This window comes from Panulirus ornatus, chromosome 19 (genome assembly GCF_036320965.1).
Source record: "Panulirus ornatus isolate Po-2019 chromosome 19, ASM3632096v1, whole genome shotgun sequence".
NCBI classification, from domain to species: Eukaryota; Metazoa; Arthropoda; class Malacostraca; order Decapoda; family Palinuridae; genus Panulirus; species Panulirus ornatus.
This window is the reverse complement of record NC_092242.1, coordinates 6,653,374-6,670,288: the sequence shown is the minus strand read 5'-3', so window position 1 is coordinate 6,670,288 and position 16,915 is coordinate 6,653,374. Positions and strand designations below refer to the sequence as shown.

General features: G+C 44.9%; 1 protein-coding gene across 1 annotated transcript in view; it reads right to left on the bottom strand.

Moving 5' to 3' along the window:
- The window catches only part of LOC139755355 (LHFPL tetraspan subfamily member 7 protein-like), a 63,330-nt gene extending 47,361 nt beyond the window's left edge, over window positions 1–15,969 (bottom strand). Inside the window, exon 1 of the mRNA XM_071673526.1 lies at window positions 15,593–15,969. The gene's annotated coding sequence lies outside the window, so the exon portion shown is untranslated. The remainder of the gene's footprint in view (window positions 1–15,592) is intronic.
- Window positions 15,970–16,915: the final 946 nt, after the last annotated feature.

Sequence of the window (16,915 nt, the reverse complement as noted above, 5' to 3'; positions counted from 1 at the left end):
CATATTGATATTCTTTTCGTATTCTGTGAGATTCATAATGGAGTGAAGAGATGGGCACCTCAAGCCTCAAATACTAAAGACAATGGTAAGAAAGAGGCAAGAATACTTTAACAAAAGATGTTATAAAGAAAAAGAACTTCGAGATGTTCAGCGGCGAGGAAATAGACGTCGCTCTAGCATTAAATTTACATAGTTTCCCCAAGAGAAAATGAGTTCAAAGTTACTTTAACTGAGCATTTTAATATAAGTGGCCCACTGGAGGAAATGACCAAAATTCTTTTTTGTCTTCTCCGTGTATTCTCCACAGATGAGGTTCCCATGATTATTCTAGTATAATGAAGAAGAGCTAAATGTGAGGTTATGGCTTGCGTTTTGCTCTGTGTATAAATCATGAGGACGAGAAACTGCAGGAGGCTTGCAAATTTCCCAGGGATAAGAATGTATTAAAGTTTTGCACCAGATCTCGCCTGGCTTCGGACAAGTTTGGCTCCATGTGTGAGGAAGGTGTGGATCCACGATCCCGCTGTCACAGTTACACTCACTTTATGCATTTTGAGTAAGTGGGTGGATGAATGATTGAGATGATGGATGAATGAGTGAAGCAGCGAGCGAGCGAGCAAGCAAGTTGGTGGGTGATTGAAGGCCTGTGTGTGTGTGTGTGTGTGTGTGTGTGTGTGTGTGTGTGTGTGCGTGTGGCAAAGTGAGTAGGATATGAAGTGCGTGATGAGACAGAGATAAAGGAGAGAGAGAGAGAGAGAGAGAGAGAGAGAGAGAGAGAGAGAGAGAGAGAGAGAGAGAGAGAGAGAGAGAGAGAGAGAATTCATAATGCCACTCAGAGTCTTGGCGGTGCACACACACACACACACACACACACACACACACACACACACACACACACATACACACACACACACACACATCAAGACGCTCGCCAGGTAGCCTAACACGCAGACTACTCATTAGACCATCCATGGTTTACACATTACTCACGTATCTAAGTTTACCACCCCCCCACTCCCCCCTCGCAGTTTACCTCTCCCTTTGGTCTTGCTGCACGGCTGGAGCCGTCTGCTCTTCACGACTCGGGAAGGCATATCTCCTCCGTATTCAGATCCCACTGAACACAGGGATCATGCCTTATTCACCGACTTCAAAGGAGGTTGTCATGAGGAAGAGCCTGTGTGCGTGCGGGCTCGGTGCCTCCCGCTGCCTTCCACCAGTCATTACCAAGACACATTGCTTGGTGATCGCTCAGCGTAAGTCGTCTGTGTGTGTGTGTGTACCTGTGGGGGCCATAATCATGCTACACACACACACACACACACACACACACACACACACACACACACACTGGTATTATATCAACATATAAAACCTATAGCCACATTTATCTCCTTAAACTACAAAGGCATGACGGTAAACAAACATGGTGTGGTAGAGAGACGTTACGGTACACAGGCAGGACGGTACACAGGCACGACGGTACACAGTTTAAAGGTACACGGGCGTTACGGTACACGAGCTTTACGGTACACGGGCGTTACGGTACACGGGCGTTACGGTACACAGGCATTACGGTACACGGTTTAAAGGTACATGGGCAGGACGGTACACGGGCAGGACGGTACACAGAGCGGTGTGAGGTGGCAGTGCGTGTGGCTGGGTCAGCGACAGGAGTGAGGGAGGGAGGGTGAGTGGGGAGGACACAGCAGCGGGGTGCCTCGCCCTAGGGAAGGGCTGGAACATCAACAGTGTCACCCTCCACCCACTACCACCCCTCCCTTCGTGAGTCCCTCCTCGCCCTTCCACTCATTTATCTATTCCTTCACACTCCCATCTTTTCTCTTTGAAGGCATATGGCCAAAGGCTCCAATCGACACCAGATCTTGAAAGGAAAGGAGAAGAGGCGATGGTGAACCAATTTTTTTTCTTTTTTTTTGAGAATGGGAAGGCAGGTCGAGATGTTTAGGGAAGATAAGATTCATACAGGGGAAAAAAAGAGGATAGGAGAGAAAGTGTTTGAAGATAAGAGCAAAAATGAGGAGGCTAAGTGTATGATGCATGTCGGGGGAAATGTATAAGACGAGCCCAGTAGTTCATTTTGAAAGAGGCAGTGAACTTACTGCGGGCATGGCACTGAGGGCTGTAATATGGATCCAAACAATTACCTCAACACTCTTAAGTCGGGTTCTAACCTTCCTTCACTTCGTCTATACATTTTCTTCAACTCCTTCGCCTTCGTTTATCCCTCCTCATTCGTCTACTGATCTACCCCACACCCAAGTTTTGTACACTTCTTTAACTTTTGATTTCCCTTCCCTGACTCGTTACGGAGCGTCGGTAACAAAGGCCTTCAGTTCAGCTTCTTTCGTGTGATCTTCCCACGCTTTCTTCTCGCCGCTTCATTCATCAACGTCTTTACCCACACAGAATAATGTACACCTTCAAATCACCCGGGAGAATTCTCGTTGTAAAGTTTCGAGAGTTTTGTGCACCTAAAGGTCTGTGCACAAGGGGTCTGGTACACAAGAGAGTTTGTGCACCACAGTTTGTGTGGACCAGTGACTCTGTAAATCAGGGGGACTGTGCACCACTGGGTTTGTGTATGTAAAAGCTTTTGAGCACCAGAAGGTCTGTGCAACAAGGGTCTGTACATAAGAGGGTCTATGAACCCTGTCTCGTAACCTGTGTTGTGTGGTGGACAGGAAGGAAGAGCAGGCGTGGAGGCACAGGCGAGTCTGAGAAGAAAAGTTGTGGGGCAGACCGGAGAACTGAGACCCAATGACACAAGGGTTTGATGATGGCACTGTCGTGTTCCTTCCAGCGTCGTCCAGAGTGAACCGACAAGTCTGGTGGAGTGGTTGGGCCTAGTGAGACGCCAGAGGATGGGATAAGATTGGAAGGAGGGCTGAAGTGCATAACTACAGTATGATGTTTTTGGATGTAGTCTAACATGGTTGGCTGTGGCCCAGTTCTGGGTGGGGGTTTTGAGGGTGTTCCTGACAGCGATGTAGCCAGGAGAGCTGTTGTCAACGCCGACGCCAAAGCTATGGGCTCTACGTAGCCTAACAATGTCTGGGGCGAGACCAATCAGAGGCTAGGCTTTCCTTGCGTAAGCTGGGGATTCCTGGTAAATGGCAGTGGGTTGCAAATCAGAGACTATGGGCTTCTTGTCAGGGGATATTGGGGAAACACATGGCATCCTCCAGGCTGGTGAGGGGAAGCGCTGATGACGGAGCAAGTTGGTGAAGTGAGCTCATATAGCAAAACTCCTAAATACGATCTCACTGGATGTAGCGGAGCGGTTCGGACAAACACGTCTCAGTCCATTAACGAAAAGGCCTTCAAGAACTTCCTACTCCCATGGGAGACGTCCATCTAGATAGGTTGCTACAACTGCTATTAGGCTGAGGATATATGGCGTGCCTGAACTTCACCGTGAGAGACAGCAGCTGCCCTCAGAGAGAGAGGTGATGAACGCGCCCAAAAGGAGGAAGTCCGGGTGTTTCAAACCGTTCATCTCTTTCAGTCTCCCATACACGAGAGAGAGAGAGAGAGAGAGAGAGAGAGAGAGAGAGAGAGAGAGAGAGAGAGAGAGAGAGAGAGAGAGAGAGAGAGAGAGAGTCGTCATCTAACAAAACATTGTAAAGGGGACTCGAAACTCTGCTCTTAAAGTTTCAGCGACATCGTGGACTCCTCCTCCAGGAAGGAGTGAGGCGGTGTCTGTAGCGTCTTGCGTCCTTATGGCTAATTGTTGGTCATCTCCATAACTCCCGTCTGCAGCGCCTCTCCTTCACCGTGTCCCGCCAGGTTCACTCGAGCTGGCGACGTAATAGCAAGACGTGTGTCAGTGCTGTGGGGGTCAAAGTTCTGATGCTTCGAGCTTGTGAGATAAGCCCCCATTATGTTACCATGGCCCCATATGATTATCATTCTATGACCAGTAATGTATTGCATTTTCTATTTTCTATCACGTAATTCTAGAAGTACAAAACCTTGTTAGTATGAAGGTTCGAAGCAATATGTTATTGGTTTCGAACCGACGATGGTTCGACTTGGTTTCGAACCGACGATGGTTCGCGTGTGGTAGGAAGCAATGTCAGGTGGTTTATAGCCCAGGCTGTGAGCAGCAGACAGACTGTCATTGAGGTAAGTTGTCTTCACCATATTTTCTTGTCGTCCTGATCCATATCGTATGTCTAATGTGTATCATCTTGGAGTCCACCACTTCCAAACATCATACTGTCATCTGTTTCGTGTTCTTGTGTGTGTGTGTAATGTATTGAATTTGTTTCGTGTCTTAGGGTTAATTGGGTCGTTGGTAAATTTAGGCAGTATATTGTTAAAATATCTATTTAATGTTTATCTCATGCATCTTTTGCTTAATTACTCCCAAGAGAAATCCCTTATGATGAACATGGGTTATAGTAAATGAGAACAATTTGATTGATGTAAGGGATTTGTTGAGATTGTGATGACTAATCCATAGGGTTATTACAGGGATCTCATAAGAGTCCTTTACATGTCTTTAGTGCCTTTGTTAAGTACCTCACACTCGTCCTTCACTAGTCTGTAGTGCCCTTGTTAAGTACCTCACACTCGTCCTTCACTAGTCTGTAGTGCCCTTGTTAAGTACTTCACACTCGTCCTTCACTAGTCTGTAGTGCCCTTGTTAAGTACTTCACACTCGTCCTTCACTAATCTGTAGTGCCCTTGTTAAGTACTTCACACTCGTCCTTCACTAATCTGAGGTTTCTTATCCAAATGCCTCACACGAGCCCATCACCTGCCTGTACTGAAATCCCCCCAATGCTTTTCCACAGTACCACCACCCTCCACAACCCCCTAAAACACACACACACACACACACACACACACACACACACACACACACACACACACACCACAGTTCTCTGCCAAAGTCGGCGGCGATCTGTCCCCTAACTGTCAATATATTCAAGACGCAATATATAAACATTGGTGGCACCTTAGTGCACCTCTTTACCGAGTTCTGCCAAACACGTCGAAGGCTTCGACAATCTCACCCCCCCTCAGCTCCTGGGGTGCCCATCCCCGCTGACACCCAGGTCGTGCAGATCTGGGAGAGAGAGAGAGAGAGAGAGAGAGAGAGAGAGAGAGAGAGAGAGAGAGAGAGAGAGGGATTGCTCTCGACTGAGCCACATTGAAGACCCATCGTTAAGTCATTACACAAAGTGACCCCAATACAAGGCTGGAATCGCCTCGTTCACCTGGTGGGTCGCAGTTTACCTTCATTTCCTTCACCAGACCCACTTTTCATTCATCAGACTCGCTCTTCCTTCACCAGATTCACTCTTCCTTCATTAGGCTCTCTCTCTCTCTCTCTCTCTCTCTCTCTCTCTCTCTCTCTCTCTCTCTCTCTCTCTCTCTCTCTCTCTCTCTTCTTTAATTCCCTGTGAACGCAGTGGGCCTTTTCTTCATTCATTTTGAGAGTGGCAGACCTCTAGCGTTCCTTCTGAAAGCAATGGATGATCATTGATATGTCTTAGTCATATTTCTCAAAAGCAAAAAAAGAAAAAAATAGAAAAGAAAGAGAAAGAAAGAAATAAGATTCCTTCATGGGTAGAACTGACCACAGAAAACAATTGAACATTGACAGACACACGAGTCTCTCTCTCTCTCTCTCTCTCTCTCTCTCTCTCTCTCTCTCTCTCTCTCTCTCTCTCTCTCTCTCTCTCTCTCTCTCTCTCTCTCTCCTCGTGACAGCAAAGCACATTGCTAGGGAAGCACCTATCTGTGTGTGTGTGTGTGTGTGTGTGTGTGTGTGTGTGTGTGTGTATGGGGGGAGGAGACGCGACCCTGACGGTCATATCATGTGACTTTGGGGTGACGTGTGGCCACAACACTGCCACCCGTACATATGGGCTCACACACTCCAATGAACGCACCCGACCCCAGACGTCAAACCATGATAACACACCCTACTCGCTCACGCACCCGAGGTAACACACCCTACTCGCTCACGCACCCGAGATAACACACCCTACTCGCACACGCACCCGAGCTAACACACCCCTACCCGCTCACGCACCCGAGATAACACACCCTACTCGCTCACGCACCCGAGGTAACACACCCTACTCGCTCACGCACCCGAGATAACACACCCTACTCGCTCACGCACCCGAGCTAACACACCCCTACTCGTACACGCACCCTAGTTAACACCCCTTACTCGCTCACGCACCCGAGCTAACACACCCCTACTCGTACACGCACCCTAGTTAACACCCCTTACTCGCTCACGCACCCGAGCTAACACACCCCTACTCGTACACGCACCCTAGTTAACACCCCCTTACTCGTACACGCACCATAAATGACACACCATCTTCGCACACGAAGCCCACATAACGCACCCTACCCTCACAAACACTCTAAATAACACACACACCCCTCACACACACACACACACACACACACACACACACACACACACACACACACACACACTTGAAAAAAATAGAAATTAGTCTTATGGACAGCATAGCATATGTGTTTTGCTCCGACATTTGATTAATTTCGATAAGACGGTTCTACTAGCCAGCTTGGTGCAGACAGGCATGCTGCTCCTCCTCCTTCTTCTCCTCGCCTACCAGTTACTAGATGCCAGACCAGACACTCACGTACGACACACAGCTCCTCGCAGACACTGACGTAATATCCCCGTAAACATTTACTGTCTCTCTCTCTCTCTCTCTCTCTCTCTCTCTCTCTCTCTCTCTCTCTCTCTCTCTCTCTCTCTCTCTCTCTCTCTCTCTCTCTGTGCGTTTCTAAATATACAAGCCGGTTATACAAGTGTCCTGACTCAGTAAAGGCTATACCATATCAAGGCTAAGAAAAGATAAAGCTTCTATATTGAGACTGTGTGTTACGAGATGAGCTTCTATATTAAGACTGTATTCCGGGATGAGCACAGCTATCTTAGGCGTACACACCACGATGAAAGACAGTGCTGGGGACATGTGAGGATCTGCTGGGTGTTATATAACCACATGTGAGGATCTACTGGGTGTTATATAACCACATGTGAGGATCTACTGGGTGTTATATAACCACATGTGAGGATCTGCTGGGTGTTATATAACCACATGTGAGGATCTGCTGGGTGTTATATAACCACATGTGAGGATCTGCTGGGTGTTATATAACCACATGTGAGGATCTGCTGGGTGTTGTATAACCACATGTGAGGATCTGCTGGGTGTTGTATAACCACATGTGAGGATCTGCTGGGTGTTGTGTAACCACATGTGAGGATCTGCTGGGTGTTGTGTAACCACATGTGAGGATCTGCTGGGTGTTGTGTAACCACATGTGAGGATCTGCTAGGTGTTGTATAACATGTGAGGATCTGCTGGGCGTTATATAACCACATGTGAGGATCTGCTGGGTGTTATATAACCACATGTGAGGATCTGCTGGGTGTTATATAACCACATGTGAGGATCTGCTGGGTGTTATATAACCACATGTGAGGATCTGCTGGGTGTTATATAACCACATGTGAGGATCTGCTGGGTGTTATATAACCACATGTGAGGATCTGCTGGGTGTTATATAACCACATGTGAGGATCTGCTGGGTGTAATATAACCACATGTGAGGATCTGCTGGGTGTTATATAACCACATGTGAGGATCTGCTGGGTGTTGTGTAACCACATGTGAGGATCTGCTGGGTGTTATATAACCACATGTGAGGATCTGCTGGGTGTTGTATAACCACATGTGAGGATCTGCTGGGTGTTGTATAACCACATGTGAGGATCTGCTGGGTGTTGTGTAACCACATGTGAGGATCTGCTGGGTGTTGTGTAACATGTGAGGATCTGCTGGGTGTTGTATAACCACATGTGAGGATCTGCTGGGTGTTGCATAACATGTGAGGATCTGCTGGGTGTTATACAACCACATGTGAGGATCTGCTGGGTGTTATATAACCACATGTGAGGATCTGCTGGATGTTATATAACCACATGTGAGGATCTGCTGGGTGTTATGTAACATGTGAGGATCTGCTGGGAGTTATATAACCACATGTGAGGATCTGCTGGGTGTTGTGTAACAACATGTGGAAGTATTTTCTCGAATGGAGGTCGTACTTTGAGACATTACATTACGTAAGTGTTGCATAATACTCCTCTTCCAATTATCCTGGGTCGTTGCAAGTGATTCTTCAGGGGGTCGTTCTGTGACAGTCGTATTGTGAGTCAAACCCTTTCATCTCTTGAGCACGACGGTACGACTCTTGAATACGAAGGCACGACCCTTTACATGTGATAGCAGGGCCTTCGAACCCTGAACTGTAAGATAACTCAAGGTCAAAGTCCAGGCCATCATGCCCAAGGGTCGTCCCGTTGTGTATCTAGGGTCGTCCCGTCGTACTCTAGGGTCGCACAGTCGTTCTTCGAGTCGTAACGTCGTGCTCAATCTTCATACCGGTCGGGGTCGTACCATTGTCCTTAAGGGTCTCACTGTCGTGTTCAAAGGTCGGTCAGGAACTTGCATAATATTCTTAAAAGATGCAAAAAAAAAAAAAAAAAAACGCAACTTCAGATTCATGACCCATTTGAGTGCGCTATATGCAAACAGGCTGGGGCAAAAAAAAACCCAGTCTCTCTGTGACACTTGGGTCCCGCCCTCCCAACCAGCCAGGCAGCCGGGCACATCTGGGAAATTGGACGAAGTTTAGCAACACTGGGTCGCCATGTGCGGGCCATCAGCCTCCGTGGGTGTGGGTCCTGGCGGGAAGAACTTGTTTATCTCGGCCCTCGGTTCTCCCCCTACTAACGCAGGGAGGCGGTATAGGGGGAGCAAATAGTGGGAGATAGTGGGTGCTCCGCCTCATGGCATTGCTGGTAGAGGTGATGATGAGGTAAGGAGATACAGGAGGTAAAATAAATAGCGCCAGAGCGAAAGTGTGACAAAGAGACTAAGTCGGTTAGTGAGCCAGAGTGTGAGGGAGTGAGGACGTGTCTCTGAGCCAGAGCGTGAGGGAGTGAGGACGTGTGTCTGAGCCAGAGCGTGCGTGAGGGAGTGAGGACGTGTCTCTGAGCCAGAGCGTGAGGGAGTGAGAACGTGTGTCTGTGGCGGAGTGTGAGGGAGTGAGGACGTGTGTCTGAGCCAGAGCGTGAGGGAGTGAGGACGTGTCTCTGAGCCATAGCGTGAGGGAGTGAGGACGTGTGTCTGTGCCAGAGTGTGAGGGAGTGAGGACGTGTCTCTGAGCCAGAGCGTGAGGGAGTGAGGACGTGTGTCTGTGCCAGAGTGTGAGGGAGTGAGGACGTGTGTCTGAGCCAGAGCGTGAGGGAGTGAGGACGTGTGTCTGTGCCAGAGCGTGAGGGAGTGAGGACGTGTGTCTGAGCCAGAGCGCGAGGGAGTGAGGACGTGTGTCTGTGCCAGAGCGTGAGGGAGTGAGGACGTGTGTCTGAGCCAGAGCGTGAGGGAGTGAGGACGTGTGTCTGTGCCAGAGCACTCGTCATCTAATGGAGCTTCCCTCCTCACCACCACAGCCGACCAACACACGTATCACCACCGGACAACCCCCTCCGTCTGTTGACCGTTTCATGGACGCTGATCCGTCGCTGGAGAATTATCCCAGTGGATGATTTGTCTCCTGACGCATGGCCCATCGGCCAAGCCGCCATCGCTCAACCCATCACCAAGTAATTCGTCAGCGGACATTCTCAGTGACACACGTTCGTTCGCCGATCGGACAGAACGCCTCTGGACATAAGTCCGTCGGACATAATCTCCCTAGACACAATCCCACAGGGCCACATCACTGTTACATAGATCACCATCGCCTGAGCCGATCCTTGGATGGTTATGTCCTCAAATTCCACACAGAGGAGAAATTACACCCAGCTATCAGTGGGGACATTAAGATATTATACCACACATTACTAGTTGATTACAGGGAAGCCTTCTCAGCTCCGTACGCCCCACCTCAAATGCATACTTAAATTTTGTACCTCAGGTAATTACATGGATTACATGGCTTTCAGATGAGATACAGAGATGAGTGCCTATGGAAGATATCGAAACCTCTCACACGACACAAGACTCGGATGGAGTGGAGGAGAGAGAGAGAGAGAGAGAGAGAGAGAGAGAGAGAGAGAGAGAGAGAGAGAGAGAGAGAGAGAGAGAGAGAGAAGTCAAATAATCATGAAATTTCTATTTTACCTCAAACGTGTGTGTTATTGGGAAGGTTTTGAACAGCCTACGCCAATCAGGATCTATATGACACGCCTTAGGCACAGGTAGTGACTAGGAGGAGGAGCTGTGGACCGGCAACGTGTCTGGGTAGTAGGGAGGGTCATGCCGCAAGAGATACTGTTGTCTAATTAAAAGCTCTGGAGCTATATACTATGTTTATGCCTTAATTGTCCCCCTCCTCCCCCTGTGCATGAAATTACCTTAACAGAAAAGTGCCACCGAAATACAATATATATATATATATATATATATATATATATATATATATATATATATATATATATATATATATATATATATATATATATATATATATATAACTATAGGAAACACATAGTTATTGCTCTATCATAGAAGATTTAGATAATATTGCCAGAAGATCTTTTCCCTAGCAGACACAGCAATACAGAGGATCACGGCTCGAAAGAAAACGGTTGCCTAGACTCTGAGAACCTTCAGAACGAGACAAAAAAAAAAAGAAGTCGCTGACGACGCCTTCCAAAGCATTTTTGTCTATACAAAAATTGGAGAACATTCATATTTCGTAGAGAAGCTTAGATTTAGTAAGAATGGCTGAAATTACTTGGAATCTATTCTCTTTAGCGCAGATAGGGAGTGATATGTGAGTGGTTGGGGGGAATGAGGAAGTGATTGAGTGTGTGAACGAGTGTGTGAGTCCACAACATGATGATGCTCCACAGTTTCCTTAAAGGTCATGTACCAGATCCATGGCAGACAATCCGTAAATACGTAATACTATTGTGTCTACTGGACGTTGGACCTTGCTACTTCCTTCTAACATTCTGAGGTCGCTACCAACTTTACCTCACCTGAGAAGCATTCGTTTCGCACACCCACGAGAAGAATTTGAACTCAAGATCTGTGTTCGAGTGTACGATTCTTGGTTATGATGACCTCGCCCGAGGCCTAAGACTTAAAGGGTGAGGTGGGAAGGACAGATAACGGAGGAGCTGAGGATTATCTAAAGTACTAAAGTTAAAGTTATGGTGGAAACAGGTTGATAAAGTAGGTATCTATCGCATCCACCTTACCCTCTGGCTCAACTGCCGAAAAAAACAGCTAAAAAAGCATTTTCCTCGAAGATACACTGCCAAGGGAATTCTGTAGGAAAGCATAAACGGAAAAAAGTTGCCTAAATCAAAATAGACACTGCGGCTGGAATGAGAAAACATCGTAACTTTCGTAAATACTTTTTGAAACAGAGCCATTTCCTGATGAAAAACATCAGGGAAATGTTTGTCTAATTCTATTTGAAAGTTTGAAAAGCCTTTGCATTTACATCGTCAAAGTGGTAGTTCATTCCAATATTCTGTATCACTAAAGTCCTCTCGAAGAGTCGTGCCGTCGTGCTCAGGGGGTGGGTTCACATTCAAGGGTCGTGCTCAGAGGACTAAAACGGTCGTTGATGACAGCGTTTCCCTAATGGAGGGTCGTGTGTGTGTGTGTGTGTGTGTGTGTGTCCGCCACTGTGGCTTTGTCTTGCCGCCTATCACCAGTCAAATCTTAAACACTTAATGATAATGCAGTACTGCCGCTGTCAGCCGGGAGGGAATATATACTATCATACCAGGGTGGAGGGTCATGTATACACACACACACACACACACACACACACACACGTTGATCGTAATCCTGGCTTTCTATAATTCCTCTACCAGTTAGGACTATGTGTGACCACGCCATTACCATACATTGGTGAGGCATGAGGGTACACACACATGACGGTACACATGCATGACGGTAAATATGCATGACGGTACACATGTATGACGGTACACAGTTGTGACGGTACATAGGCATGGCGGTACATAGACATGACGGTACATAGGCACGACTGCACACAGGCATGACGGTACGCAGGCATGACGGTACACAGGCATGACGGTACATAGGCGGTACACAGGTATGGCGGTGCACAAGCATGACGGTACACAGGCATGACGGTACGCAGGTATGGCGGTACGCAGGCGTGACGGTACACAGGCATGGCGGTACACAGGCATGACGGTACATAGGCGGTACACAGGTATGGCGGTGCACAAGCATGACGGTACACAGGCATGACGGTACACAGGCATGGCGCTACACAGAGCGGTGTGAGACGTTGGTGTGTGTGTGTGTGTGTGTGTGTGTCTGGGCAGCAGCTGGAGCCCAGCGGGGAGCGCGGCGCTGGGGAGGTCCTCCACGTCAACACTGTCACCCACCAGGTCGGTTTGACTGGCGTAGATGACAATACCTTTTTTTCCCCACTTGTATATACCTCGCGAGCTTCCATTTTCCCCCTGAGCACCATAAGAAATATATAATGCGTAACTTTCTCGTTCTATTTGTATGTATTTCCGTTTTGTTTGCTTCCGTTAGCGAAGGGAAATATACATGTAAACAAATACGCCAAATGCCCTAGTCTGCCATATATGCATCGGTGCATTTTCCTGTATTTTCCTGAATAAATAATTTACAGAAAGTAAACTGACCTCACACCAAGAGCGTAATGATTTTCACTGTATTGCTAAGTTATAACTTACAAGGTTATTGATAACGTAGAGGTAAAAAAGATTCTCATCACTCGTCTTATGGTAACATTTCAACGCCAGAATCTTCGCTTTAAGAGAAAATGATTCTAAAACCTGTTTTTATACCATTGTTTAGCAAATACTTTTCTTTAATTATTTTAAAGATTTTTCTCTTTTATTAAATGATATAAATACTATGTAAAGATTACGTATACAACACCGATAGCATAAAATTACATAGACAGTACTAAATTCAACCATTCAAGGAAGTTGTAGACGTATGTTCCTGCATTTAATAATGCAAGAAAATGAAATACATTTATACGAAGTATTTAGGAATAATCAGGCGTCACACTTAATCATATAGCCATTAATGGATAATCATATATCATAATGGGCTTCCACCTCTGAGTTCGCTAATCCGCTGCGCTTTAGATAAGAATATATATATATATATATATATATATATATATATATATATATATATATATATATATATATATATATATATATATATAAGGGAAGCAATATCAGATCGTATTTAATTAAAGCAAGGAAGCTAAGGCCACCCCCGACCCGCGCAGACCAACTTAAAAAGTAATTAGTATTGTGCAGTCGCGCCCAATAATGCTTCGAACAGCGTCTCGAAGTTTCGTTTTCTTTTTTCCTTCGTGGCGGGAAATTTCCCCGGACACCACGGGGCCCGGATATCAAGTTTCCTAACTCAGCAAGACTTTGGGGTGCCAAGTTCAAGATATCAATAATAATAATAATAATAATAATAATAATAATAATGATAACAGTAATAATGATTATAATAATAATAATAATAATGATAATAGTAATAATAATTATGATAATGATAATAATGATAATAAAGTGTCAATGGTGAGATACCATTTATTTTTAACTAGTTATGAACATCACTGGTGCCAAAACAAGATATCATGTTTCGTAGCTTCGAAACAATACAGTGCTATATAGCAAGATATCAGATATTTTTTTCTCCTAAGCTCTGCATCACCACTACTGGGGCCAAAACACCCAGATATCAAGTATCATAGTTCTGTTGATATCACGGTGCCAGTCGCAAGATATCAAGTCTTCACAGCTCTGGAAACATCACGGTGCCAAAAGCAAGATTACAAGTTTCATTAATCGTGTCACTGAGGAGTTTATCGTCAAAAACATTTAGCCTTTAGTAGAATTGATCGGGATCATAATTTCAGCTATCTTCAGATTAATCGGGATATCAGACGATCATCTTGAGGACGTGGCTGTGATATTAATCCCCCTAGCCAGCAGCGGAATCCGCTCAGATTAAAAGGATAATCCTTATTAATCCCTGGTGGCCTCCACCAACAGTGTTGTTTGGTTATACCACCAGCACAACTTGGCAATAATGTAATTCAGGTTAAATCATGTTGCTGTCGGGTTACATTTTCCTGGTGGTTTAGTTACATTTTGTCATGGCTTGGATTACCTTAGTTACGTTGAGGTTTAGTTCATTTATTCCGTGGTTTAAAACATGTTGTGGTTTAATTTCATTGTGCCGTGGCTTAGTTACCTTAATTACATTCTGTCCTGGTGTAACTTTGATAATACATTGTGGCTTAGTTACTTAATTACTTTATGTTGTGGCTGAATTATAGTATGTCTTATTTTAGTTATTTTACTTTGGTTAAAGTTACATAATGCTGTGGCTATATCACCTCGTTTGCGTTTTCCTCTGATGCTTACGGTCTATTGTGGTTTAATTACATGACTTGATTACCTTATGGGGTGGCTCAGTTACATTAGTTACGTCATGCTGTTGCTTGGTTACACCATGGTCGAGTTACTTGGGATGTCCTTTGTAGTTACGTTTGCCGTCGTTTGCTTACGTCATCTAGACGTTTAATGATGCGGTACTGTAGTTAGCTCGTTACGTCTTCCAGCGTAATGATTAATTGCCTCTGCTGATCATTAGTTGGGATGTATTTTGAATGGATTTGAATACTGGTAAACAACACTGTTATCTTGGCATGTGTACCTCTATCTATAGTGATCATGTATAGATTAGATTACATCTTCATGATGTAATCTTTATATCTATATATAGATAAGATTACATCTTGATGATATAATCTTTATATCTATATATAGATAAGATCACATCTTGATGATATAATCTTTATATCTATATATAGATAAGATTACATCTTGATGATGTAATCTTTATATCTATACATAGATAAGATTACATCTTAATATAATCTTTATATTTATACATAGATAAGATTACATCTTAATGTAATCTTTATGTTTATACATAGATAAAATTACATCTTAATGTAATCTTTATATTTATACATAGATAAGATTACATCTTGATGATGTAATCTTTATATCTATACATAGATAAGATTACATTGATGATGTAATCTTTATATCTATCGTAGTCGATTTATCTTATTCGCAATTTCCTATACTTGGAATATTTCTCTTTTAAAGTTCTCTGCATCTATCTATTTCAAAGGTTGTAGTTATCAAATACATCTGTAGATAATATGTAACTTAAAAGTGACTTAAAAGTGACACGTTCTAAGAGATGGTGACTTAAAAGTGACACTTCACTAAAGTTCCATTAAGTTCAGTAACAGAACTTTGATTATATTGCACAATTAATCAGAGCACTTAATCATGTCATAGATTTCTCTCAAAGTGTCTAGATCCTTCATACTCTTATCCCACAACGCTGGAATGCAACACACATCATACTGAAGTGCTAACGACACGTTTAGAGCAGATGGTAATACTTACGATTGGTGATCTATCAGTGGATCGCGAGATGAAGTGTTAGAAATTCACTGTCGTAAGTCACCGTGCTTGGTGAGGCACTGTTTGTCACTGCTGTATAGGTAGTGTGTGTGAGGGGGAGACGAAAGATTGTATAGAATACAACAAATACAATGAACTTCAAGAAATAGTGTTTTTTTGTTTGTTTGTTTTCCAAAGGCTTAATTTTACAGCACTTGCCTCCGTAAGCGTTCTTGGTTCACTGCAAACAGAGGTTTACGAGCAATGTATACCCAGATGTAAACTCGGGTCATCTGGTGTAAACTCTGGTAAAACGCCTCAACACAGCGTGTGGTCCCACATGTCTGAGTGAGGGAGCCAAGCGAGAGACGTCTGCCCGCTCTCACTGGCTCAGGGATACTGAATGCTCTCGCTCTCTCTCTCTCTCTCTCTCTCTCTCTCTCTCTCTCTCTCTCTCTCTCTCTCTCTCTCTCTCTCTCTCTCTCTCACCCGCTCCCTCTCACTTGGCAAGTTGATCTAGTGCTTGTGGTGGTGTAGTGGTGGTAAGGGCTGGACTTAGTGGTGGGGGTTTGTGATTGGCGAAGGTGATGGTTTTTAGCTGTAGGTCTGAGTTAGGTCGTTTGTGTGTGTGTGTGTGTGTGTGTGTGTGTGTGTGTGTGTGTGGTGTTGATGAGGGCCGGACGCTACTGATGGGGCAACAGGATGATGAGAGAGATTGAGACATGTTTGCTGGAGAGGCCATGGTTGTGGAAGCTATAAGTTACCCCCCGAAGAAGATGCAAGGAACCCCCTTAAATAGGGGGGGTCTTAGGAGGGGCGTAGGATGAAATAACATTATGGAAATATTTTACCTAACTGGCCTGTTCGATTCCCGTTGATCATACCGATGTACACACGTTATACATATAATTCCTGACCTCTGACCTACATGCATGTGATCTTCGTCATTCTCCTAAAAAACCTGATGTTATTAAACAGGAGTCCACAACATCTCAGCTTCATAAGGGGAAAAAAAGACATTAGTTTCAGCTATGGACACTTTCGATCTGACACCTTTAATGATATATTTCATTTGTGAAAAAAAAGAAAAACGCTTCTGTTGCCTTGATGGGTTCGGCCAGGCGGGACCTTTCCGAAACCTCGTATCTTCTCGTTGCTGTAATGACGTAGAGCAGTTCAGGTGTCACAATCTGTCAAATTGTGTTAGATTATCAATTCCTGGGTGATTATTATATACAGTTGGCCAAGAGAATCCGTAAAGACTTAACATAGAGTCACGGAGCGGAGGAGAAAGTCTTGGATTAACATTGCGTATTTTCAGGACCC